Source organism: Pseudochaenichthys georgianus, chromosome 8 (assembly GCF_902827115.2).
Source record: "Pseudochaenichthys georgianus chromosome 8, fPseGeo1.2, whole genome shotgun sequence".
NCBI lineage: Eukaryota > Metazoa > Chordata > Actinopteri > Perciformes > Channichthyidae > Pseudochaenichthys > Pseudochaenichthys georgianus.
In genome coordinates, this window is record NC_047510.2 from 28,843,747 (window position 1) to 28,868,271 (window position 24,525).

Sequence of the window (24,525 nt, forward strand, 5' to 3'; positions counted from 1 at the left end):
TATAATACATGTCTTGTAATAGTCCAGTGTTGGGTAAATTATCATCTAAAGTTCAGTAGGATACAGGGACGAGCACAGGTATGGGCTAATGTTGCCCGGGCAACGGCCCGTTTTGCCTTTTTGGCTGACCTGCCCCTCTGGAGAGAGCGAGAGTTTGTTTGTCTTTTTTCTGTTGTGGCCGAATCAACATGATGAGCTCTCAATTAGTATCGTAGCGTCTCGCTGCGGGAAACACACTTTTGGAATTTGGAAACTTGATTTTGAGTTGTCTCATGGCAGTTAGGGTATAAAGGACAAACCAGGGGACTTTACTTCCTCTTGATACCGTCGGTTATTTACAAAAAAACACCTAAATATAGCCTAGTTGTTATTGTGCTTCTGTCTTTCCGTGTCTTTTCATCTGTAAACTGCCTCACCGCTCGCTCTCTTTTCTTGATTTTAACATTTCATACATAACATCCTACATCTCATTGTAGGATTTCTGCCATGTCTCTACCACTTTAGTTTGACCATCTCTGTTATTAAGTTATGGAATACTAAATAAATAAGTAGCCTAATTAGATACCTTACCGTTACTGCGCTCATAAAGAATGATAATAATAAGAATATTGCGTATTGAACTGGTTTAATTAATTAGTGAGTTTATTTAAGCTAATTAGTTAGAGGCCCTATTATATCAGTATGTCTGGACTGCACAGCAGTTACAAAGGTCAAACTACATTAGAACAGAATTGTCCCCATTTTGTCTTTAATAGTTACTAACATTAGATATTTTAATGAGACATGGACCGCAAAACTAAAAATGTCCCTGGTTTTGATTTTTAAAATCAAGTCACCGAATGCAAGTAGTCGCCTTAGCTTATTTTGTCATGAGATGTGAATTATTGTTCAATTTAGTTGATGTAATAATCGTTTGGTTTCTTTTACATTAAAAACTAGTTATAATTTTCAAAAGGTCTTTTTCCAGTTTAGAGCAATAGCCCCTCCAAATGTCTGAACACGTCCCTGGTAGGATATAGATGTTGTTGGTATTACTCATTATATTCCGCCTTTGTACACCATTAGTTATATGTTCCGTACTGTAGGGAGTTTGTGTACGACAATCAACAGGGTCTAAAAATAGAGTATTATTCAGTGGCACATCAGTGCAGGGGACGCTATTCAAGCAGGATGTTTTGACAGTTCTGTGACACATTCTACTGTCTATGCATCTGTGTGTGTGTGTGTGTGTGTGTGTGTGTGTGTGTGTGTGTGTGTGTGTGTGTGTGTGTGTGTGTGTGTGTGTGTGTGTGTGTGTGTGTGTGTGTGTGTGTGTGTGGCCTAGCATTACTATACTTGTGGGGACCTAAATCTGTTTACACAGTCACGTGTGGGGACTCGCCGCCCTTATGGGGACAACATGTATGCATCGTAGTTGTGTGTGCTTGACATTGGGTTGTGTGTTAATAAGTGTTTGTGATAAATGGGGATCAAAGCAGTGTTTGGTTTGTGTTTGGATAACTCTGTGTGTGTGTGTGTGTGTGTGTGTGTGTGTGTGTGTGTGTGTGTGTGTGTGTGTGTGTGTGTGTGTGTGTGTGTGTGTGTGTGTGTGTGTGTGTGTGTGTGTGTGTGTGTGTGTGTGTACTGTGCATGCACTGAAATCTGTCACATCACCTCCATACCATATGAAACTGCACATCATGACTCTGCCGGTTCCCTACAGCTTAATGTGTCATTAGAAATTACATCACACAAACAAACACACAAACAATCACACACACACACACACACACACACACACACACACACACACACACACACACACACACACACACACACACACACACACACACACACACACACACACACACACACACACACACACACACACACACACACACACACACACACACACACACACACACACACGCACACATACCATGTACACATCACTTCAGGGGACATTACATTGACTTACATGCATTTCCTAGAGACTTATCCTAACCTTAACCATAACCAACACATGCCTAACCCTTACCCTTAACCTTACCCTAACCCTTACCCTTAACCTTACCCTTACCCTTACCCTTACCCTTACCCTAACCCTAAACCTAACCAAGTCTTCAGCCTAAAATTAATGATTCCCCTCATGGGGACCTCCATTTTGTCCCCATGAGGGAGGCGAGTCCCCACACGTGACTGTGTAAACAGATTTAGGTCCCCACAAGTATAGTAATGCTAGACCACACACACACATATTAATGCTGGATGACTCAGTTCTTTGGTCTTTTTTTTAGAGTGAGCAAAGAAGAAACTTTAAATGTTAAAAGGTCAGGATTCCACACCGGTGCTCTTACATTAGGCGCATTCACACCGCAGTACTTTTCCCACAAAGGTGCATGAGAACTTAGTTCATGAGAACTCTTTTGTCGCATTCACACCAAAAAGAGCCGGTACTAAAATTAGTTCATGAGAACCTTTTTACCCCCTTTTCAGTCCCTGCTAGAGAGCAGGGACTTTCGTGGGAGAAAAAGGTTCCTATGTCTGATTGGCTGGGCGGAATGCTACGGAGCCCCCTAGGGGACATGGAGAAAAAATAAATAATAATTTGAACAAAAAATAAATAAAATGTTTTGCGAGATCTCGCAATACATTTCGGCTGCTACGGCAACACAGAAACCACAACAATGGAGTGGTTCATCGATTTTACTTTGAGCTTGGCCTTAAATATAAAGATATAACATCAGTGCTTGGCAATAGGCACGGGTTTCACACATAGACTGTATATATAAAGGGTTTCACATAAGTGAAGACACCTCAAGAGAACACTCAGAGCGAAGGGACATGCACGTTCCTCTGAGCTGAGTTATTGACAGATTCGAATTTCGCGGATCAATAACTCATGAACATAACGTTGTAAAAATACAAACAACATGACTTTACAATCATAGCAAGGTAGACAACGAGCTACAGAGTCGTTTTTATCAGAACACTTCGATATGCGCCGTCATCCGAGCTAAACATCAATAATTGGTCACAATCTGCAGCTTGAGGAGGAGTGCTTAGGGGCCGTCTACAAACTGCAACGGGGTTTTGCGAGATCTCGCAAAACATTTTATTTTTATTTTGTTTCAAATAAAAAAAAATGTCTTCTCCATGTCCTCTAGGGGGCTCCGTAGAATGCAAACCACGCCCCGTAAAACTCCCAAAAAGTTTTGTGAAGCCGCCATTTTATTATCCTCGCATTAGCATTATTAGCATTAGCCCAGCGCAGAAACGCAGAGAGACTAACTTATGGCAACACAAAATAAAACATGGGAGCGGTGGAGATGAGGAGGTGTCGGCGTTCTGGCGATTTACTCGGAAGGCTTCAGTCCCCAACTCCGGGGACTTCCGGCCGGGGACTTTGGGCGGCAGTATACGCCGTGAAGTGGTTTGCGGCCTGCCAGTAAACCCAAAGCAGAAGAAGAAGAAGTGACGTCAGCGGCTTCATTTGCCTAATCCTCCCCCAGGGACTTTTTCCGGTGTGAACGCGATCTGCACTTAGTTCATGAGAACTAAAGAGTTCTCATGAACTAAGTTCTCATGAACCTTTGTGGGAAAAGTACTGCGGTGTGAATGCGCCTTTTGAGTTAGTCACGCTTAAACATCCGTCACAGACAGTTCACTTTAAAGAAGGATGAGTCATATTCACCACCTCTTCTAATTGTCAGGAACACACACTGTTTAGTAAATATAATGTAATCATAGATCAAATCCAAGAGCCACAACGTCTGTAAAAGTAGGATGTCATTGACAAATCTTTGTTGTCAAATGCCTTTTTTATTTAGTAGGGAAATAATATACACAAATGCAGCATATTAAACACATGTTGTACTTAATTGAAAATGGACTCTTAAAGCACATACTAGTTTGAGTTTGTTCTCTCTTGAACTTTTTTCCATAAAGGCAACATTTCAAAGTGTTCGCCTCTGCCAGGATGACTTTTGATCTCCCTTCACTTTCTCTGCTCTCACCATGGTGTAACTTTGATGGCCATGTCATTTACCAGATTGCAGAGCAGCGCTGGCTGTTTTACTGCCCTCTAAATCCATCAATGTGTGTGTGTGTGTGTGTGTGTGTGTGTGTGTGTGTGTGTGTGTGTGTGTGTGCGCGTGCGTGTGTGTGTGTGTGTGTGTGTGTGTGTGTGTGTGTGTGTGTGTGTGTGTGTGTGTGTGTGTGTGTGTGTGTGTGTGTGTGTGTGTGTGTGTGTGTGTGTGTGTGTGTGTGTGTGCTGGTACCTACATGGGCGGTACGTGTCGGCATGGTGCCCAGTCAGGCAACATCTTAGAGCGAGGATGAATAGTAGCAATTCATTCGCTTTAATAAGTCCTAAATCAGCCACAATGGACTCTCTCTATATAGCTTTGCTCTGAAATACGCAGCTTTAAAAGAATGTTACAGTTAAAGAAAAAAGAGGGGAAAAGCGATAAGAACCGGATAAACAGAGGAGAAGGTTAGTTAGATATATGTAGAAAGAATTAGATAATGCAGCTCCTGCTTGTTTAGTCCTCTTTGATTGATTGTGGAAAGGTGCTTTGGGGTGAATGGGACACACACACACACACACACACACACACACACACACACACACACACACACACACACACACATTGGGGGAATTAAACGGTAAACATACTGTAGATGTTGTTCAGCCTCGCTGGTCGTAAAACACAGTCACACACTCTTATTTCTGTTCAATTCACGCATACAGTCGTGGCACAAGTAGTGGCAAAAAAGGCAGGTAACACATCACAAGCTTTTAGGTAATAAAAGGATATTTTCGGTCACTTTAGGGTAGTGGGCTCTTCTATCTCAGTCAGGTATTAGTTCCATAAAAAGGCAATTTAGAAAGGAGACACAGCGTATAATGTTCTTCAGAGCAGCAATTTAGAGAGGGTTCATGACTGTCTCTTGCTTTTTCTCAGGCAATATCAGAATCATTAAGTGTGTGTGTGTGTGTGTGTGTGTGTGTGTGTGTGTGTGTGTGTGTGTGTGTGTGTGTGTGTGTGTGTGTGAGTGTGTGTGTGTCTCTGTGTGTGTGTGTGTGTGTGTGTGTGTGTGTGTGTGTGTGTGTGTGTGTGTGTGTGTGTGTGTGTGTGTGTGTGTGTGTGTGAGATGTTTGCTGTGCATGGGCAACATGTGCATCATGAGGGTCCTTTTTCTACCTTTGGAAAGCTCTCCTATCGGGGGGACAGAATGCGGAATAATACATTTTATATATGGTAAAGTAAATGTGTTGCTGAGTTTGGCAGCTTTTAGACGGGTAACATATGTAGTGTACAGAAGATTTGACAATTTAAAATGTGTTTGATTTGGAAGCAACAGCTGTATAAAGTGGTGCAGGAATGCCCAGTGCTTTTTAGCACATCTGGTTCCCTCATCTCGAAGTCAATCTTTTTTTGTGGTAAGATGCTTGAAATAATGTCTATGGTTAATACGAGTTTACGCTTAAAACAAATTCTGCCACATAATCAGTCTGTAATTACCTTACTCGTGAATGTTTGAAGATACTAAACGGCATAACTTCCGGAACCACCTACAAAAATATGTCATAACTGCAGTCTCTAAAACCTACGGTAGAGGATTAGGGCTACATGAAAAAAAAAAATTGGGGATGTGAAAACAATTTGTTTTGTTCTGACTTTAATCTCAGAATTCTGATTTTTTTTCCTCAGAATTCTGACTTTTCTCTAATCCCTAATCCTCTTTCGTAAACATGTGTCAAAACTAATTTGAATTACATGAAATATCCACAGTGTGTGAAATCAGCTTTCAGTGTCTTGTAGCTGACAGACTTGAGGCAGACAACTGAAAAAACGTCTAGAAAGCTTCTGCTTTAGACAGGGAGTTACCATATGTAAATAAATATAATTTGATAATGTTTGCACCACATAATGAGCAAACTGAGAATTGATCAAGAACATGGTGTCCTCCCTTGGTCAAAATACTCCCTATATTGATTTGTTTTAATCTCTGTAAAGTGTACTGTATATGTATATTTTATATTAAATTCATAGTTGTCTTTGTTCTAAGTAGTTTGAGGACTTTGTTTCTCTCTGTCACTACAGCACCCACCCACCCAGAGTTCTCCTTGTCCTTTCTTTCTTTACACTTTCTTTGACTCAATTTGCTCCCCCCTTTTTCATCCCCTCCCCCCAGTATTTAATTAAGCTATCAATTCTGCTATTCTGCTGGAATTGAAATGCGTCTTTAGTGAAATTAGCTTGTAATAGCCCTCTTAAATTTTGAATCAAAGTATGTTAATCTGTGTTAATGTTATTACTTCTTTCTATTGGTTTTCTTTCGCTCTCTCCATCTCATTTTCTTTCACTTCGCCCTGCTTTCCTTCTTCCTGCCTTCATGTAGCCGCCTGTAACTTGTGGCATTTCGAGAAAGAAAATGCAGCACCTTGTTGTTCTGAGGAGCTGTCTGCTGGCATTTCCAAAGGCCTCTGGCGAAGGAATGATAAGCTTGTGTGTGTGTGTGTGTGTGTGTGTGTGTGTGTGTGTGTGTGTGTGTGTGAGTGTGTGTGTGTGTGTGTGTGTGTGTGTGTGTGTGATATATGTGGCCAGATGTGCAAGTACTGTATGTGCACATCAATCCAATCCAATCCAACTTTATTTATATAGCACATTTAACAGAGTTTACCAAAGTGCTGTTATGCAAAGCAACATAAATACATTTAGACAAAACTGATAGGACAAACATAAACTATGTAAAATCACAAGACAATAAAACCATACTTATAGCCAGAGACTGAAAAACTCTCATACATGATGTAAAAACATTTTAAAAGACAACAAAATAAAAAAACCCAATTTAGAAAACACGGACTGATACGTCTTACAGTATATGTGGTCTGCAAAAGCACGGGAGAACAGTAGGTCTTTAAACTAGATTTAAAAACAGGCAAAGTGGGGGCAAGTCTGATCAGGGGGGGAATAAGTCAATCTGATTATACTTGTATGTATTAATGATGAAGAATTGTGTCTGTCTGTCAGTTTCCCTGTAGACGTGTGAGGTGTGTGACATTTGCCCGCTCTGACGGTGAAGGTCTGATAAGTTTGCACTCATCTGTTTCCTGTCAGAAAAACACAAGCAATGGTAACGAGGGCAAAGACCTTCACGCTTTCAGGAAGAGTTAGGGCACTTTTATCAGAGCATGAGAACACTCGTGCTTCTCAACATGAGCGGGTCTGTTTGCCTCTATGAAGCTTGTGTTTCTTTTAATGCATTGATTTGTTTAATTAATTAATAAACTCACACACACATTCATTCTTGACCTTGAGGACATAAAGTGCTTCTTTATCCACTTGTTTGTATGCACATCGTTTCAATGAATACATTATAACACCTAAGTGGAAGTTAACAAATTCATGAATTTCAATTGAAATAAGTCATTATGTAGGTAGGCATACATGAAGCAAGGTGTGACAAAGATGGCTTCGTCACTGTGGACTGATGGCTTCGGGCTTTGTATATTGCACGTGTTTTATTTTGAAAAGTGTTCCCTTTCCCCATGTCTGTTGCTGTTGATTGTGTGCACCTGGTGCCCTGTGTTGTCTCCTCCCCCCTCACCTGTGTCTTGTTGGGTTAATTAGTGTGGGTATTTAGGCTCTGTGTTTCCTGTTTTCTTTGGTGTGTGAGATCCTTGTGGCTGGTGTCTGTGCGCACGTGAACAGCGAGATTGAGGCTGTGTCATGTGCCCGTGAGTAATAAATACCCACACCGGGTTGTATTTTGGACGTTCTGCCTCTGCCCCCTAGCTTGGTCGGGCCGCTCAACGGTCAGCTTCACACAAGGGCTTCACTCAAGCTTCCACTCCACATCTATGAAAGGCTATTATGTTCATCAAGTTTTTACGTGAATGTTCTATCAATTCCATATTTGCTTTACAATTATCACAAGGTTAGCTATGTTTGAAGTTTGAATGACACCAGATCTGATTATTATCACTGTCCATTGACTCCTTGACAATTTCAATACCTTTAAAGCGTTCCCAGTCAACGCAGTGGTGGCTTTAGCTCTGGTGTACAAAGAAAGCTAAAGTCATCCATTGCTCTTTTAGTAATTTCCCTATAGTATCTTTGCTGTTTCACACATTTAGTGGTTACTTCAGCTGTTCTCTTCTCAAATAAACCCCAGTTTTTATTTGAGGAGCGACATTGTTATAGGGTTTCCAAGCAGAGATCATCAGATGTTCAATGTTTTGTGGTAGGCTAGGTGTTAATGTAAGTTTGGCTCGATATTCTCCAGCCATGCAAGAGTCTTGAGAGTTAATGATATTGGTCTGTTTTGTTGTGCTTAATCACACCATCGTTTTTATGCAATTTCACATGAATAAAGGTCAGACAATTGGATCATCCTCTTCCTAATCATAGGAGCCATTAGGCCTATAGGTCATGTGTTTCAAATGGTCCTTGCAAGGGTGAGAGAAATTCCCTTTGATCACGTAATAAGTGGTATTCAGAGAAAACCCCAGATCATCTTTTGAAAACTGAGGTTTGTTCTAACTTTCCAGCTAAGATTCTGCCTTCAATGTTTCCTCAGTCGGGGGTAAAAAGTGCAGTGACATCAAAAGAAACATACCTGTCATGGGAGCGCTTTCAATTCCTTAGGCTTCGGGAAAATCTGTTTCATTTATTATAATGGGGGATTTAGTTTATACAAACAAAGGTCTCTTGTGAGAAATGTATCCACAGTTTTCTTCTATACGGTCTTCCACTGTCAATTTGCCAGAATAATGTTTACAGTATAAAGTTTGGGATGATACAAAGTCCTTTAAACCTGGTTTAAATGATAGAATAAAGAACAGGTTTATGTTTTCAAATTTAGGGATGGGGTCTGCAGACTGGACATTTTCAATTGACGTAATTTATAATTTTTTTATTTGGCCGATCTGACGCTCACAATCCTCGATTATGCACTGAAACTATTTCCAACAATATTCCGCCAAACCCAGTTTTGAATCTGTTTTTGATTTCAGTAAACTGCAAAGGATTATAAGAATCTTCTGAACAGAAACAACTCACACTTGATTGGCTTTTTAGCTAGAAATCCAATCCCACTGGCGCATCTACAAAAACACTCTTTCCTCTTCTGAGAGAACCCCAGTCACGCTCACAGTGGAGTCTGTGATCGTTAGCTGGCTAGCTAGCTATCTTAGCTTTTTGTTGCTCCACTTTGTGCTTCTTAAATCTGAAAAACAAATCATCAATTCAACATCTCCCTCCCTCCTTTAAACTGCCATAATTGTTACCTACAGAGTTGAGTTTATAGATATTTGATATATATTTCAGACCAGATAATCAGTGGCGGTTCTAGACCAATTTGACTGGGGGAGCCAGTTATTTTCTGAGGGGGGCACAATAAATGCAGGACGAAAAAGAGAACTAGACAGTATGAAGTAATTGCGCATACGAAAACAATGTAATACAGTTATTGGTATTTGTTTCAGTACACTTATTTATTTCAGATAGATCTTATAGTTATTACTGTTAGCTTCAGCTTAAAGGTGGGGTAGGTAAGTTTCAGAAACCGGCTCGAGATACACTTTTTGTTATATTCCATGGAATGCTCTTAACATCCCGATAGCAATGAATATCTGAAGTGCTTTGACAATAAATCCATACAAAAATGTCATCTGTAGAAGCCTGTAAAAAGTACAACCAATCCGTTTAGCCACGGATTGGATGGCCTACCTGCCCGTCAGCCTTCCATCGGGGCACAAACTTATCTCGTGCCCTCATTGGTCATGTGCGCGTTCGTGTGTGTTGGAGGAGGGGCTCTATAAGGAAGTGGCAGATTTTCTCCGGTTGTGTATTTTCAAATTCTAGCGATCTCGAGCCGGTTTCTCAAACTTACCTACCCCACCTTTAAAGAGCCTCTGACACGGTTTTCCCCCATCATCCAAACCCATCAATTTGAGTACATATTGTCCCCTTGAAAACCGTTACTGAACTGATTTTGGATATTTGTACTTTGATAACCATTAATCTGCCTTCAATGTTGACAATTTTCTGGATCTTCTCGCGGATTCTTCAAGTCCCGCCAAATGATGGGTGACGTCATTGCGGGCACAGCGCTCCAGCTGCACCGTCCAGGATCCCAGCATCTGCATGTAAACCTTTATATATATACAGTCAGATGTAAACGCACGACGGCGCACACAGCAGCAAGCTCAGACAGGTTAATGTTGAACGTGTCTGAGAGCTCATATGAGGCTGAAGGATCGGTTTATGTTGTATCTGTTAGAAGTTTAGGAATGAGGTGCGTCAATATGGGCGATCATATGGTCATGTAGCCAGTGGTGGAATGGGACTAAAAATCATCCCGGGACTCTCGACCGGCCCACTTCGGTACCGCTAGTAAATTGTCAACGGGGGGAGTGGGGGATGTCAGGGGCGGCGGGTGCTGTAGATAGTAAATGTAAATATGTAAATATTTGTGTCACTGCATCCTGGTAAAATACAAATATAATGTATAATGTCTGTGTCTTTGACATTAGCGCTGCTAGCCACCTGTGCCCTGTACTACGAAGCCAGTTAAACAGACCCTGGATATGTTTGAGTAACAAACAAACTAACAACAACAAACTAACAAACGAGATCTCGCTAAGCGGTCCTACGACGCTGGTTATCAACTCGGTAAATCAAGCCAGGGTTTCTCTCTCCAGCTGAGAGCGCGTTCACGTCTAAGACACGAGTGGATCTGACTTTAATTACATTTGTCTCGAGTGTTTCGTCAACATAATGTGTTAAATAATACTTCTGCATCCAGTCTGTGACACTGTGAGTGTTGCACGGCCAGATGAGGCTGGAGAAGCTGACTCAGATAAGGAAATATATGATATTATATGATCGATGATCTGATTGATGATGTAATATGAATGATAAGTGCGACACGTCGGCGTCTTCTCTGCATATGGCAGTTTAAACTGTATTTCCTTTATCCTGTAATATGACTTGAGAGATTTAAACTCCGCACACTGAGTTAATCTCTTTTCTATAGACGCCGGAGGCGGGCAGCGTCAGGTAAAAGAAGTTATTTAGCCTTCTCAAACCTGAGCCTCACGCGCCGCCTATGGGGGATGTGCTAGTTACTTATCCGACCGGCCCACTTCGGTATACCGGCCCATCGGGATTCGTCCCGATGGCCAGTCCACCACTGCACCCAGCCCACGTAAACTGTCAACGGGGGGAGCCTCGCTGCGGGGAAACGGTGGACCTAGTGTCCCGATCGGAGTGGGAATAATAATAATAATCCGTGCATTTTATCCATTCATTTCCCCAACATTGTGGTAAAAAAACACACGTTTAATCCATGTTGTTGGTGTACTACAACTACAAAAAGCATCGGTTTGTTTTCTCATCAGGAAATGCAGACCGGCTCAAACAAACGATTTTTAATCATCATCCTCACTCATCATTTAATGTATCATATGTTCGCCGAATTGACATGAAAGCACTAATAAATGTAGTTTCATCCACTTGAGTTTACAACTACAAAAATAATCGATTTGTTTTTATATCACATCTGACGGGAGGAAATTCAGCAGCTCTCACTCCCGATTTTAATCCTAATGTAATCATCATCTTCACCACGATCATTTATGTTTATGTCGCCGAATTGACATGAAAGCACTGACAAATATGAATATACTGTAGTCAACTTCATTAAAACGTTATTAACGTGCCTAATCTCAGTAATTCACCATTTCTACGCATGACAACACACTTTGTCCGTGTTTGGCTCTCGAAGCGTTCCCGCATTGACGTCACTTCCGGCTTCCCCCAAAACTTCAAAATGAGTCGAAGGAATTTCCCGCGATGTTCGAAATTATTGATATTTAACGAAATGGTATCGCTTTTTCTTTTTTAAACTGACGGTTCGAGATTACTAGTAGCCCAATATTTCATTGCACAACAGTTGTTGGGATGCTGTCACAGGCTCTTTAAGTTATAGTGCAATGTTTGCACTAACACCATATTTATATAAAAATAAAGGCAATGAACAGTTACATCTCTACTTTACATAAGGGTTTCTGCACAATCTCACATTACAGCAACAAAATCCTGCGTTTTTTGGCAAACAGAGTACCAGAAAATATACATTTAAATTTTTTTAATTTTTGTATTCATTGTTAGGGGGGGCCATAGGGGGGTCAGAGGTCAGTGTTAGGGGGCACTGGCCCCCCTAGAACCTCCCCTGCAGATAATCCTTTGTCAGACTACAGGAACTGCAAGTCTTTAGCACACGTTAACATCTTACAGTAGCTATGCTAGTGCTGTAAAACGGTATGCCAAATAAATGTTTTATTGAGAATGCACTTATATTGCATATTGTTCAAAGTTATTGCGTGACAAAGGATTGTAGTACTCTGATTCACTGGTTAGATTGGAAGGATTGTTTAAACATGCTTGAACAGCACCAAGTGTGTAACAATCCTCTGCAGTTGTATCTGAGCTACATGGATCCGTGAGTGTGTGCATGTTGTATTTCCATACATTTGTTAAGTGAAGTGGGATCAAGGCCAGCAGAGCTTGAACAGCGTGTGTGCATGCCCAACACGTAAACCCCTGTAACTCATAATGGCTTCTCAGGAACAGAGTGTGCTGCAGTAGCCATCGCTGAAGCAAATCCTCTGTGTTTCTCTACCTGAAGGCCGTTCATTCTTTGTTCCTTTTTTTTTCTTTTCACAGCTCCACTTTCAATTCCACTTTCTGCTCTGTGGATTCCTTTTTCAATGACTGTTCCTCACACTTTCACTTTAAGATTTTCAAAGATACATGAAAAATCAACCATCTGAAAAGGATGTCTTAATGTATTCTGGCGTTAAGAAAGACACCCTTTACACAGTCTAACCTCTTTATTCTTGGACTAAAGCTTACAATTATCACCCAACATCTGATTGGTTGACCATGGTCACTTTTATGGATGTAGGGACATTGGCTGTCATAGAGACCCTAGACATAATAATCATGGGCTTTCATAAAAATCGCTATAGTCTGAAAATATAAACTCTCTAGATTTGACCTTCTTAACCTTCTAAGTAACTTAATAATGTCTGACAGAACAAAGGACATAGAGACATAGTGTCGCTGAAGCTCATTACGTATAACCCCCTCAAGGTAAATGAACACAATTGCTTTTTTAGAAGAGTGTCATTATAATGACTTCTCTGTCAGTGCCATGTCTTGTCTGGTCAATAAAAGTTACCAAACCGTGGTACGCCCAATGTGCCATCACACCACAATCAAAAAAATCAATATACACTTAACTTAAAATGACCTTTGATAAGGGTGCAACATCACTCGTTCACCACTTGAAAGGGACACGGTACCAATCATTTATTCATTGCATTCGAGGCACATCATTTTGATTTTAATCCATGCTGTTTTACATTTTTTATGGTGAAATCTTCATCACATTTCTCCTTTCACTCTGCTGCTCTCTTCCCCTCGCTCTGAGAACAAGGAGAAACACTTCACAAGACTGTCGCTGCACCCGTCAGCTGAATGCATCTGTGTGTGTGTGTGTGTGTGTGTGTGTGTGTGTGTGTGTGTGTGTGTGTGTGTGTGTGTGTGTGTGTGTGTGTGTGTGTGTGTGTGTGTGTGTGTGTGTGTGTGTGTGTGTGTGTGTGAACATGTGTGTGTGACACACAGCGGTTGCTGTCTGATGCATCTTTAGCCTGGCTCCAAATCAAAAACACTTGTACTGCATTCCCTCGGGGAGCTAGACAGACAGCGGCAGGCTGGCAGCAGCAGAGAGGAAGACAGAGGGGAGAGGAAAGGGGGAAGAAAGAACAGATGCAAAGGTGAACACACGAAGGACACGAAGGATGCCTGTAAAAGAAAAGGAGGGCAGGAGGGAGACTCACAAAGGACGACAACAGAAAATATATAAAGATTGCAAGAGTTTTAGCAAATTGAAACAGAACTGATATAATAACAGATTCAAAATAAAGAGAAGAGGAAAGGTCAGTCAAGAAAAATAGCAGAGGATTGGAGGAAACAGGTGACGCTGAGTCATGTTGGTGTTGATGTTCGACATCCCCACTGAGCTGGTTCCTCTCTCTCCCTTCACCACAGGTCAAATGGATTGCATGTGAATGTGTGTTGTTCCTCTCCTCTCGTCTCATAATCTTTCTTGGCTTGACACAGCTTGTGTACTTGAGACCAGATGTCAGAGCTTTAGAAAAATAGAGTCTGAACATAGAGAACTTCTGAAGGCTTTCGGAGAACTATCAGTAAGGATTTGTAAGTACTTCCAAGGTGCACTGAGAAGGCTTGGCCAGAAGCTGTGTGGCAAAAGGTCAAAATATACATTTCTGTTGGCTCTCATTTCCGGAGTAGAAGGGTTTTTTGAGACTGAAAGGGGGGTCCTGCAATTTGTGTATCTTTCCGAGGAACTACTAGTCTACAATCAAGTCCAGCGATTATGTGGAGTTGAAAAAGCAGTCTCTTTTCGGCTCTCTTTTCCCCTTTTTGGCATGGATATCTTTCACACTGACATCACCAGTCCACTGCAACACTATACATGTTGTTAGTGACAAAATAATAATTTGTTGATAATGGTGTGTGAAAATAAACACGAATACAAATACAGTGTTTTGTTTCGCATTATACATATTGCAGTGTGGATGGTGATCTTAAAGGGGCCTTATTATGCACTCTTTTTTAGGTTCATATTTGTATTGTGTGCCTCTACTGTGACATGTTAAGATGCGTTAAGGTTCAAAAGCTCTTTAAATGTTCTCATACTGCCTGTGCTCCAGCACCTCTTTTCACCCTCTGTCTGAAACCAGAGCTCAGTCTGCTCTGATTGGTTAGCAGGCCGGCTCTGTTGTGATTGGTCATTTGCTTATAGCTGTCCCACCCCTTAGCCCAGGGGTGTCAAACTCAAGGCCCGCCGGCCAAAACCGGCCCGCAACCTCATTTCATGTGGCCCGCAAGAGCTTGCAAAGAATATAATATACAATACAATTGGTGTAATTGTTGAATACTTGCTTTCAATTATTTGCCCTAGACTTCTGCTTTCAGATGTAGTTATTTATGAAGTTATTACCAGAACTGATAATAATCCATTGAAGAGCCAATAACATAATATAATACATTATTTAATATATATTTATATGTGTATATTGATATAGTCTTAAAGTTACAACCGGCCCTTTGAGTGCAACCATAATTCTAATGTGGCCCGCGATGAAATTGAGTTTGACACTCCTGCCTTAGCCTATCACGTACAATGTGTTGGAGGCCGCTAGCTAATAGAAGTGCACGTGTTATATAGTGATGTCATTATGTTACAGAAGTAAAGGGAGTCCAATGGAGGCGTTTCAGGCAGGGGGGAGTGTGTGGGGGAGAGCTTTGTGATTTTAGCCTTTACAGACCATTACATGCACAATAACACACTATTTGAAATGGAAAATCCCCAACAAGCATAATAGGACCCCTTTAAATATATATATATTGATATGATTTATAGTAATTATGAGGTAATAACAACCCATACTGTATATATCTATGAAATCCTCCGGCCAATAGGCAGTTCTTACATGCCCTAAAAATAACTTATTTCATTCTCTCAGCCCCTCCCTTCTCTTCTGTTTCTTCCTCCATAATCTAATTTTATACTTTTCTAATTAATTATCTTGATTCATTAGAGATGGAGGAGAGGAGTAGTGAAGTGAGGGATGAGAGAGGAGTGGAGTATCTTGCCATCTGCATTCCTCCCCTGCAGGGCAAAATGATGAGTCTCCAAACTGCAGCGAAAGTACTCTGCACTGCACTGAAATAATAAAGTGCGGGAAGTAAAACAAGACAAATCAAAGGCGGAAAATAACTCCGCTCAAGGCAGCCTGACCCTCCCCTGCCTCTCCTCTAACCCCCACAGTTCTCTCCTACCTCTTTTTGGTTTCGCCTCCCCCCCTTTCCCCAGCATTTTGCATATGTCATGTTTTATTTTGAGAGACGGCAATGGAGTGCTAAGACAAAAACCAAGATAAGTGCACGGAGACATGGTGTGATGGAAAGAGACGGAGAGCAGACGGAGGGAGAGAGTTATAAAGAGAAGAAAGGCATTAAAGATTCAAACTGTGAGATGGAGACAGACACAAACACAATGGTGATGGAGAGCCATACAGCTTCATGGCTCCTTCAATTGTCAGAGTTCAAAGAGAAATGTAATTTAACGTTTCAAACGTCATACCAAAACACTCTTTATACTGCATGTTCCTATTTGTGAAAGTCTGACAAAAGACAATATTGGCACTAACTTTATGATTGTATCACCGGAGACAGTGAGGCGGACATTTTATGTTGTTTGCTCTTCTATTAGATTACTCTTTTTGTGTGAGTTTCATTACAACAGTAGCCTTTATTTATTTGTATATTCAGGTGTATTCATGAGCAAGATGTTGAGATTATAAAGTGTATCCAAAATCTGACTACCAGGATATTAGCTAATATCAAGAAGAATGTAAACACAATTTAGCTCGATAAGCTTTATTCTTTTTTCGGGAACACTTTATATTAAGGTACACAAATTAACCATCAACAAGTTGTTAATTAACATTAGCAGTATATTGGCTCTTTATTAGTCATTATAAAACACTTATTAATGCCTTATTCTACATGACCATATTCTGCAAGTAATAAGCCATTAGTTGAGTTTTTCCTCAATAACCCTCTAATTAGTGTTTATTTGTTGCAAGTAAGGAAGTTGTTTTACATACGTTTTGGTCTTAATATGCTCTGCTCAATACGGGCCTAATAAGGTACCACAAGAATAGTAATTCTCCCATAATAACACTTAACAAATATGGTCTATTCTTATGTAACAAGACATGAAACTATAAGTGTAAATAACTCAAAATTAGGTATTTATATCTAAGAAATGTGGGGTATTGACAGTTCAGCTACCAATAGCAAGGTTCATTTGTGTACCTTAATATAAAGTGTTACCCTTTTTCTTTTATCTTTTGATTATTTATTTACTTTTTTCTTTTATTTGTTTATTTCTTTTTCTTTTCTTTTTTATTTCTTTTTAACTTTTTATTTTATTTTATTTATCTATTCTTTCAGAGTTTTTCCCCCAACAATATTCAGATATATGTATTTCTGTTGTGCATTTCAAATATTATCCAAATAATTGTTGTGTTCTTTTTTTTGGTAAAGGTATATTGTTGTCTGATAATATTCTAATAATAATAATATATAAATAAATCAGAATAATACAACATTTTATATCATAACTTTTAACAATTGTGAGGTGAAAACACCGAAGAGTTAGAGCAGTGATTCTGATTCTGCATGTGAAACTGTGTGGGAAAGTTTCCAGTGTGCGGGTCACCCTGTGGATCCCACTGAAGGACCCCTAAAGGGTATCTGGAGCCTCCGTGTCACAGATAACGCTGACAGACACGTCGCTGTGCAGCTGCTACTAAGAGTCTGGTCACACAAGGACGGGGAAGGAGAAAGGCAGGCGGAACACATTGGAAATGCACGGATTGGTATTCATTGTCCGATTGTGGTTCAATCAGCGCTGTCATACCCCTCTAACACTTGTGCGCACACACACACACAAAACGGTGTTACCTGATACAGAATGCCAAGTAGGGCTGGGTGGCGTTCTGTTATTGTGTGTGTGTGTGTGTGTGTGTGTGTGTGTGTGTGTGTGTGTGTGTGTGTGTGTGTGTGTGTGTGTGTGTGTGTGTGTGTGTGTGTGTGTGTGTGTGTGTGTGTGTGTGTGTGTGTGTGTGTGTGTGTGTGTGTGTGTGTGTGTGTGTGTGTGTGTGTTGTGAAGCAGTTGTCAGGGACATGAAGCTGCAGCTAAAAGGAAATGCAAAGACCTGCTCTGTTGGTGTCTTCATTGATAGGGCGGGAAGTCTTGTTATAAACACACTTTGGCGAGAATCTCCGACAAAGTGACAAGGGAAGGACTAAAATAAAGTAATGGAGGTTTATAGGAATAATAGATCATGTCAACTGGGGTTATAATATAATCCACAGTAGTAGGTTTCCTTTTCATGGATTTTGGGCTGTAATATGTGTACATTTTAGCTTGTATTAGTTTCTATGGGAAAAACACACCTGCAATAATGTGGTATTTGATTAATGTCCTCTTCATATAAGGGAAGATATATCAACCAGTGTATATATAGTAGGCTATTAGTGCATCCACGATATATATATATTTTATCATTTGATAGATGCATTTAGCTTGTTAGCATTACTTTAATGTTGCAGCTGACATAGTTGGAGCTCATTTTAACTACTTCATATTAACTGGCAAGTAACTTAATCCATGATAGTACCTCATACTTTATTCGTTGATAATATTTGATTTATGCAGAGTAATCTGGGAGTGAGAAGTACCATTTATTCCTTGTAGAGTTCTGGAGTAAAAGTATAAAGTAAAATAAAATGAAAGTACTCAAGTAAAGTATCTCAAAAATACTGCTACTATGAATAGAGATGTGGGATTAATTCCAGATTTTGAGGAAATGACGTCCACCCTGTTGAGAGACAGTTACATGGCTGAGAGTCTAAAGTGGAGAAAGGCAGCATAAATTGGTTTAAGAACTTCGACTCATTGCTAAGAAATGACTTGAAGGGAGCATTTCAGACGGTGGGCGCCAGATGAGGACGACTGGCCGCTGATTGACCTTCTGTGTCCTGGATGTTGCTGAGACATGGCATCGCTGATGGTATTACTCACACTGTAGTCACAAAAGGACAGAGAGGATGCTGGACAAAGAGACAGATAGAAATGTGCGGAGTACATTGGTCGTCAGACACTGATGGTGGTTTTGAACAGTCGTTAATGTGAGACATTGGGCAATAAAGTGCCCCGTCCAGAGATGGCAAAAGTACACACATCCTTTACTCGGGTAGAAGTACACATACTCGTGTTTAAAAATACTCTGGTAAAAGTAGAAGTACTGACTAAACTTCTTCCCTCAAGTAAAAGTAAAGAAGTATGGGCTTCTAAATGTACTTAAGTAAAAAGTACCCATAACTAATATCTGTTTTAAAGAGCAACTGACCTCCCTTTATATTAATAAAACAATACTGTCATTGTTAGCTAATGAATGTTTCAATGCTGAACAACGGCAACATGACAATATTTTCATTGGTCCCTCTCCTTTAGAGAAGACCAGGAAATGATGGATACACGGATCCAGTGGCGTTTTTATATGTACAGAAGTGGTGGGGCACAAAAAACGTAGATGTCTATATATAAGCTTCTGCAGTGACGTGCAGTGAGGTTCATGGCTGGCACTGACTCTTCTACAAATATTATATTTTGACCTAAATCAAAATATAATATTATTTTCAAAAGCTTTTTTAGTCTGATGCTTCGATTAATTTTAAACAGACAGTTCAACAGAAGGATACCCAACACATTTTATTTTATCATTTAAATATTGAATTGTTCTCTCTTAGTAAGATCCCATTTTCAATACAATTTTGATCTTACCTTGACTTGAAGATGAAGTCCATTTGCCTATCCCTCTGGACAAAAATCTCTATTACTTTTTTGTAAAAGTCCTCCTTATCTTCTTGTAGTTTCAAAAGTCTATCATAAATCTAATCGATAGATTTATGATTCGAAAATGATAAAAGTAGGGTAGACATGTGGATATTATCCGGCTGACCAAAACATGCATTTATCTAACAGGTACGTTTCCCACAGATCTTATTTTGAGCAATTTTCTAAAATTCTATGGAGAAATATCATTGCTTTTTTGTCGAGGGAACCCATGCGCAGCTTACTTCCGGGTTTTAGAATGCGTCACTGCAGCTCTCTCGTCTCCTCTTCACACACCACACTTTTCACGGCACACGTACTTACAGCCAATCAGCTCTGAATTATGTGAGATGACGTATGGTGGGGATGGCAGCTCTATGCCCCTATGGTTATTATCTTTTGCCAGAAACATTAAATAGGAAAATACTCTGAGCATGCGCAGTGTAGCTTTTACAGTCACCGTTCACTTAGACAGTGAGAGGGAGGGGCATGATCGGGTTTTGTCCCACATGGCTCTAAACAGCTCAATAGGCACACACTGTAGACACTAATTAGAAGAACACAGACTAAAACAGCAATGTACAGACGAATCAGATGATTAAACATGATCTTAAAATATATTTTATATATATATATTTTGTTTGCATTTTTTTGTAATCATTATTTTTAATACTGTCTGCTGACACTAGGTGCCACTGCACGGATCGTGTTAAAATCAATAGGCACGCAATGACTCTAAATAATAATGATCACGCCACCAAACACACATTCAAACTAAAGCCTGTTTTGTAAATAGAAAGTACAGGTATTTGTGTTCAAAATGTAAGAAGTAAAAGTAAAAAGTGTACAGAAAAATAAGTAGTGGAGTAAAGTACTGATACCAGATAAATGTACTTAAGTACAGTAACAAAGTATTTGTACTCCACTACTTCCCACCTATTGTCTCATCTAACCACATTCTTGTTTTAACCAATCCTCATGTATGATTACATTTACGACATTAAAAATACTATCCATATTGATTGTTGGATCTTTATCCTGTATTCTCCTGTGGTGGAAGAAGAACTCAGATCACTTAGTTAAAGGAATACTACAGTGTTGAAATATACTCTATTTCAAGTAGTCTTGAATCTAAACATTAATGAAATAGAAATAGAGAAGGGATATCAACAAAATGTAGTATTATTATTAAACATTATATTATATTTGTATTTCTAAGAAATATAATAATCCGTCAATAAGATGCCAATTTTAGATACATAGTCAAATACTGGCTTGATAAGAAGTTGATGTGAGAATTTAGGCTGTGTTGAATGTAACAATGAACTAGTTACTAAGTGTGTGAGTGTTTATAATGTTGTAGAGTGAAAAGTACATTATGGCAGTGGCATGAAATAGAAATACTCAAGTAAAAAACCACTATGTCAAAATAGTGTTTAGGTACAGTTCTCAGTTACATTCCACCACTGGTATTTTCACAAAATAATGCTCCATGTCTCCTTTTTGTGTTAACTATTCACTTTGTGATCAAAATACTCAGATAAATAGCCTCTTATCAAATGTTTATCCTCATTGCTGATATACATGTAAGTGTGTGTGATGAGTGGTGACAGCAGTGACAGTGGGTCCTAAATGATAATGGCCTGCTGTACAGAATAAACAGGGAGGGCAACCATCTGCAATCTCCAGCTTTTTCTGAAAAGCACTCGCTCTTTAAAATGCAGAAAGCCTTTGTCTTTCGGAAGGTCGACGCTTGCCACCTCTCTCACTTCTCCGCAGAACGGCAAACTAACGTGACAAACTGTTCTTGATGCTCGATGACTTGGAAGTGGCTGGGAGTGTGGATGGATGAGGGCGAAAGGGAGGGAGGAAGGTGAGAGGAAATAGAGCAAGAATGTGGAGAGTTTGATAGAAAGCATGACGAGACTACAAAAAGAGGGGCATATATAGATACTGTAGATGTCTGTTTCCCAGGATGACACAAGTGCTTTCCTGTTACACATTGTTGATCAGATCCCATGTGGTAGATTGTGATGTTAGTGCACATGCTCACTGCTGGAAAGAGATGATCTGACCAGGCACTAACTCTCATGCGAGTGCTCTGCTTCGTGTGTGTGTGTGTGTGTGTGTGTGTGTGTGTGTGTGTGTGTGTGTGTGTGTGTGTGTGTGTGTGTGTGTGTGTGTGTGTGTGTGTGTGTGTGTGTGTGTGTGTGTGTGTGTGTGTGTGTGTGTGTGTGTGTGTGTGTGTGTGTGTGTGTGTGTGTCCTAGCATTACTAAACTTGTGGAGACCTACATCTGTTTACACAGTCACGTGTGGGGACTCGCCTCCCTTATGGGGACAAAATGGAGGTCCCCATGAGGGGAATCATTCATTTTAGGGTGAAGACTTGGTTAGGTTTAGGGTTAGGCATGTGTTGGTTACAGTGGCGAACCGTGTCTATCACAACTGGACCTTCTGTAGACACACACACCCCCCGCCGCCGCCGCCCCCCCCCTCCGCGGCATTATAATGTCCGTCTTTTCACTGGATTGTCGTCTTGAAAAGGGTACTCACAACATTTCCGCAACAACTTCATCTTCACCTGTTGCACTTGTCATTTCAACGTTAAAACAATAAAACGGCATGAATTGCTTCGTCGCATTCTAGATCCTCTGTCTCGAGCCAGTTAACTAGCGGGCCTCTAGAATAACCTGGAACCGAGGGGAACTCTGAAAGAATACGCCCATTGGCTACAAATCAATATATGATTGGTTGACCAAACTGTCAGTCCAAACGTACGCTCTCATTCAGTGCAACGGCCAGGGCATTCGATCAAGGATGTAGAATACCTTGGTTGAAGGATATTCTACCCAGAGACCCAGAACGAGATCTGATTGGTTGCTTTCTTTTCTAACACAAAACCACTGAGATGCGTAGTGCATGGTCCGAGAAGGACAAACAAATCAACGTGACGCTGTAATATTACAGATCAACAACACAGATACCATTCTCATTTATTCCTTTTATATACATTTAATTTATATAATTAAATCGATTTTTTGTTTGTTTTATCTGAGTGTTCCAGGGTGTTCTCTCAATACCTTGAAGGCCCTGACGGTTCGCCACTGGTTGGTTATGGTTAGGATAAGTCTCCAGGAAATGCATGTAAGTCAATGTAATGTCCCCTGAAGTGATGTATACATGGTGTGTGTGTGTGTGTGTGTGTGTGTGTGTGTGTGTGTGTGTGTGTGTGTGTGTGTGTGTGTGTGTGTGTGTGTATATATGTGTGTTTGTGTGTGTTTCTCATTCCAGTAAGGTTTTCTTTCCAAACAATAATGCAGAACTTCTTAATGTTCTATTATGCAGCCTTGTGATTGATCTGTTTCCTCCCTAAATGCCCACTTGACGGTGAAATAAAATCATTTGTTTATTTCTTCTTCATTTTATTCCTTTTTCTAGGCTCACTTGTTTCTTTCATTGTGTGCTTTTGCCCGTGCCTTTGAATTGCACATACACTTTATTTTCTACATCTCCAAGCAAGGACTTGCACAGATGGGTGATTACCACTGAAGCACTGGTGAAAGGAGATACAATAAATAAAGAAGTGGTGAATGGAAGGATCTATCATTAGCTTAGATAAAAAAAGTTGTGGATTGCCTCCTGTGGATTGCTTGTGTGGCACAGCTTGCTGTTTCCATTTGTGCTTTGTTGTGTTGTTTGTGGAGGTTAATTCACCTTCCAAGTTAGATGAAATATAAAAAGGAACATTGCTTGGCGATGACTGCCATACCACACAGTTAAGAAAGCATTCACACCCTCACATGTTCACACACTGATACATAAACGTGTTTTTAACAAAGTGTTGACCTTGGCTATTGTTGACTTTCATTCAATGATATATCCCTCAACTCTGACACTTTGCAAACACTTTGAATGCACTGGATGAAAACAGAAACCAAAACAAATCATTTTCAATATCTGTATCTCAAGGACAAGGCTGTAGCCAAAATAAAACATTCTGTATTTCTTGTTGATGATTGGATTATTTTGTAAATGTTTATCTAATTTCAGTAAATGCCTAGATGGGTATTTTCCATTGGTATTTTCATATGGTTTTATTGTAATTAAGAGGTTTGTTTTGTAATATAGGGTCAGGGTTAAGTCCCTGTTTTGTTCTCAGTTGTAGCAATCACATCAAATAAATTACGCAGAGAAAGAATGACATAGAGACAAAGCCAAAGAGAAGATCTATATTCTTAATCATTTTCGTTATGAGGAGGAATAACATTACATATTTATCTAATTTATAAAAAGATAAAGAACCCACCTTGAACACGTTTTTAGAAAGCAAACATAAGCCAATAGGGCATTTACAATTAAATATTTAGTGTCGGTTGAAGGAGCTCTTCAGACAACCCTTTGTAACATTTAATGAGAAAATCAGTTTGTGGATATGTCATCATGTCTCTTGTCAAATTTAAAACGACTCTCTAAAAGTGATGCCCTTCTTTGGATTGATAGCATGATTGAATCTGACAATAATTGTTTTGATAATTTTCGTCTCAGACCTTCACAAAGGTACATCACGTGCGCTCCTGTCCACTTATTAACACTGAAATGATCTGTTTCTCCTTTATTGAATACCTTTTTGATCGGATGGACGTCCAACCAGGGGCGCAGATAATGGGGGGGACGGGGGCGATATGTCCCCCCCCCAATTTCATAGGGACACTGACCCGTTCCCCCCATTTAAAGAATATATATATTTAATATATTTGATTTTTTTTGTTTTTCAATATATATATTTGTTCACATGATCGTTGTAATATGCATATATATATGCATAATATATAGATTACTTTTACTTATTGTTAATTGTTAATCCTCAAAATAGTTATTTCCTCAAATGCCTTAATAAATTATCCTTCTTGCACTTAAAGGTAAATACCAATTCATTTGTTAATCCATACTTAATACTTAATACATT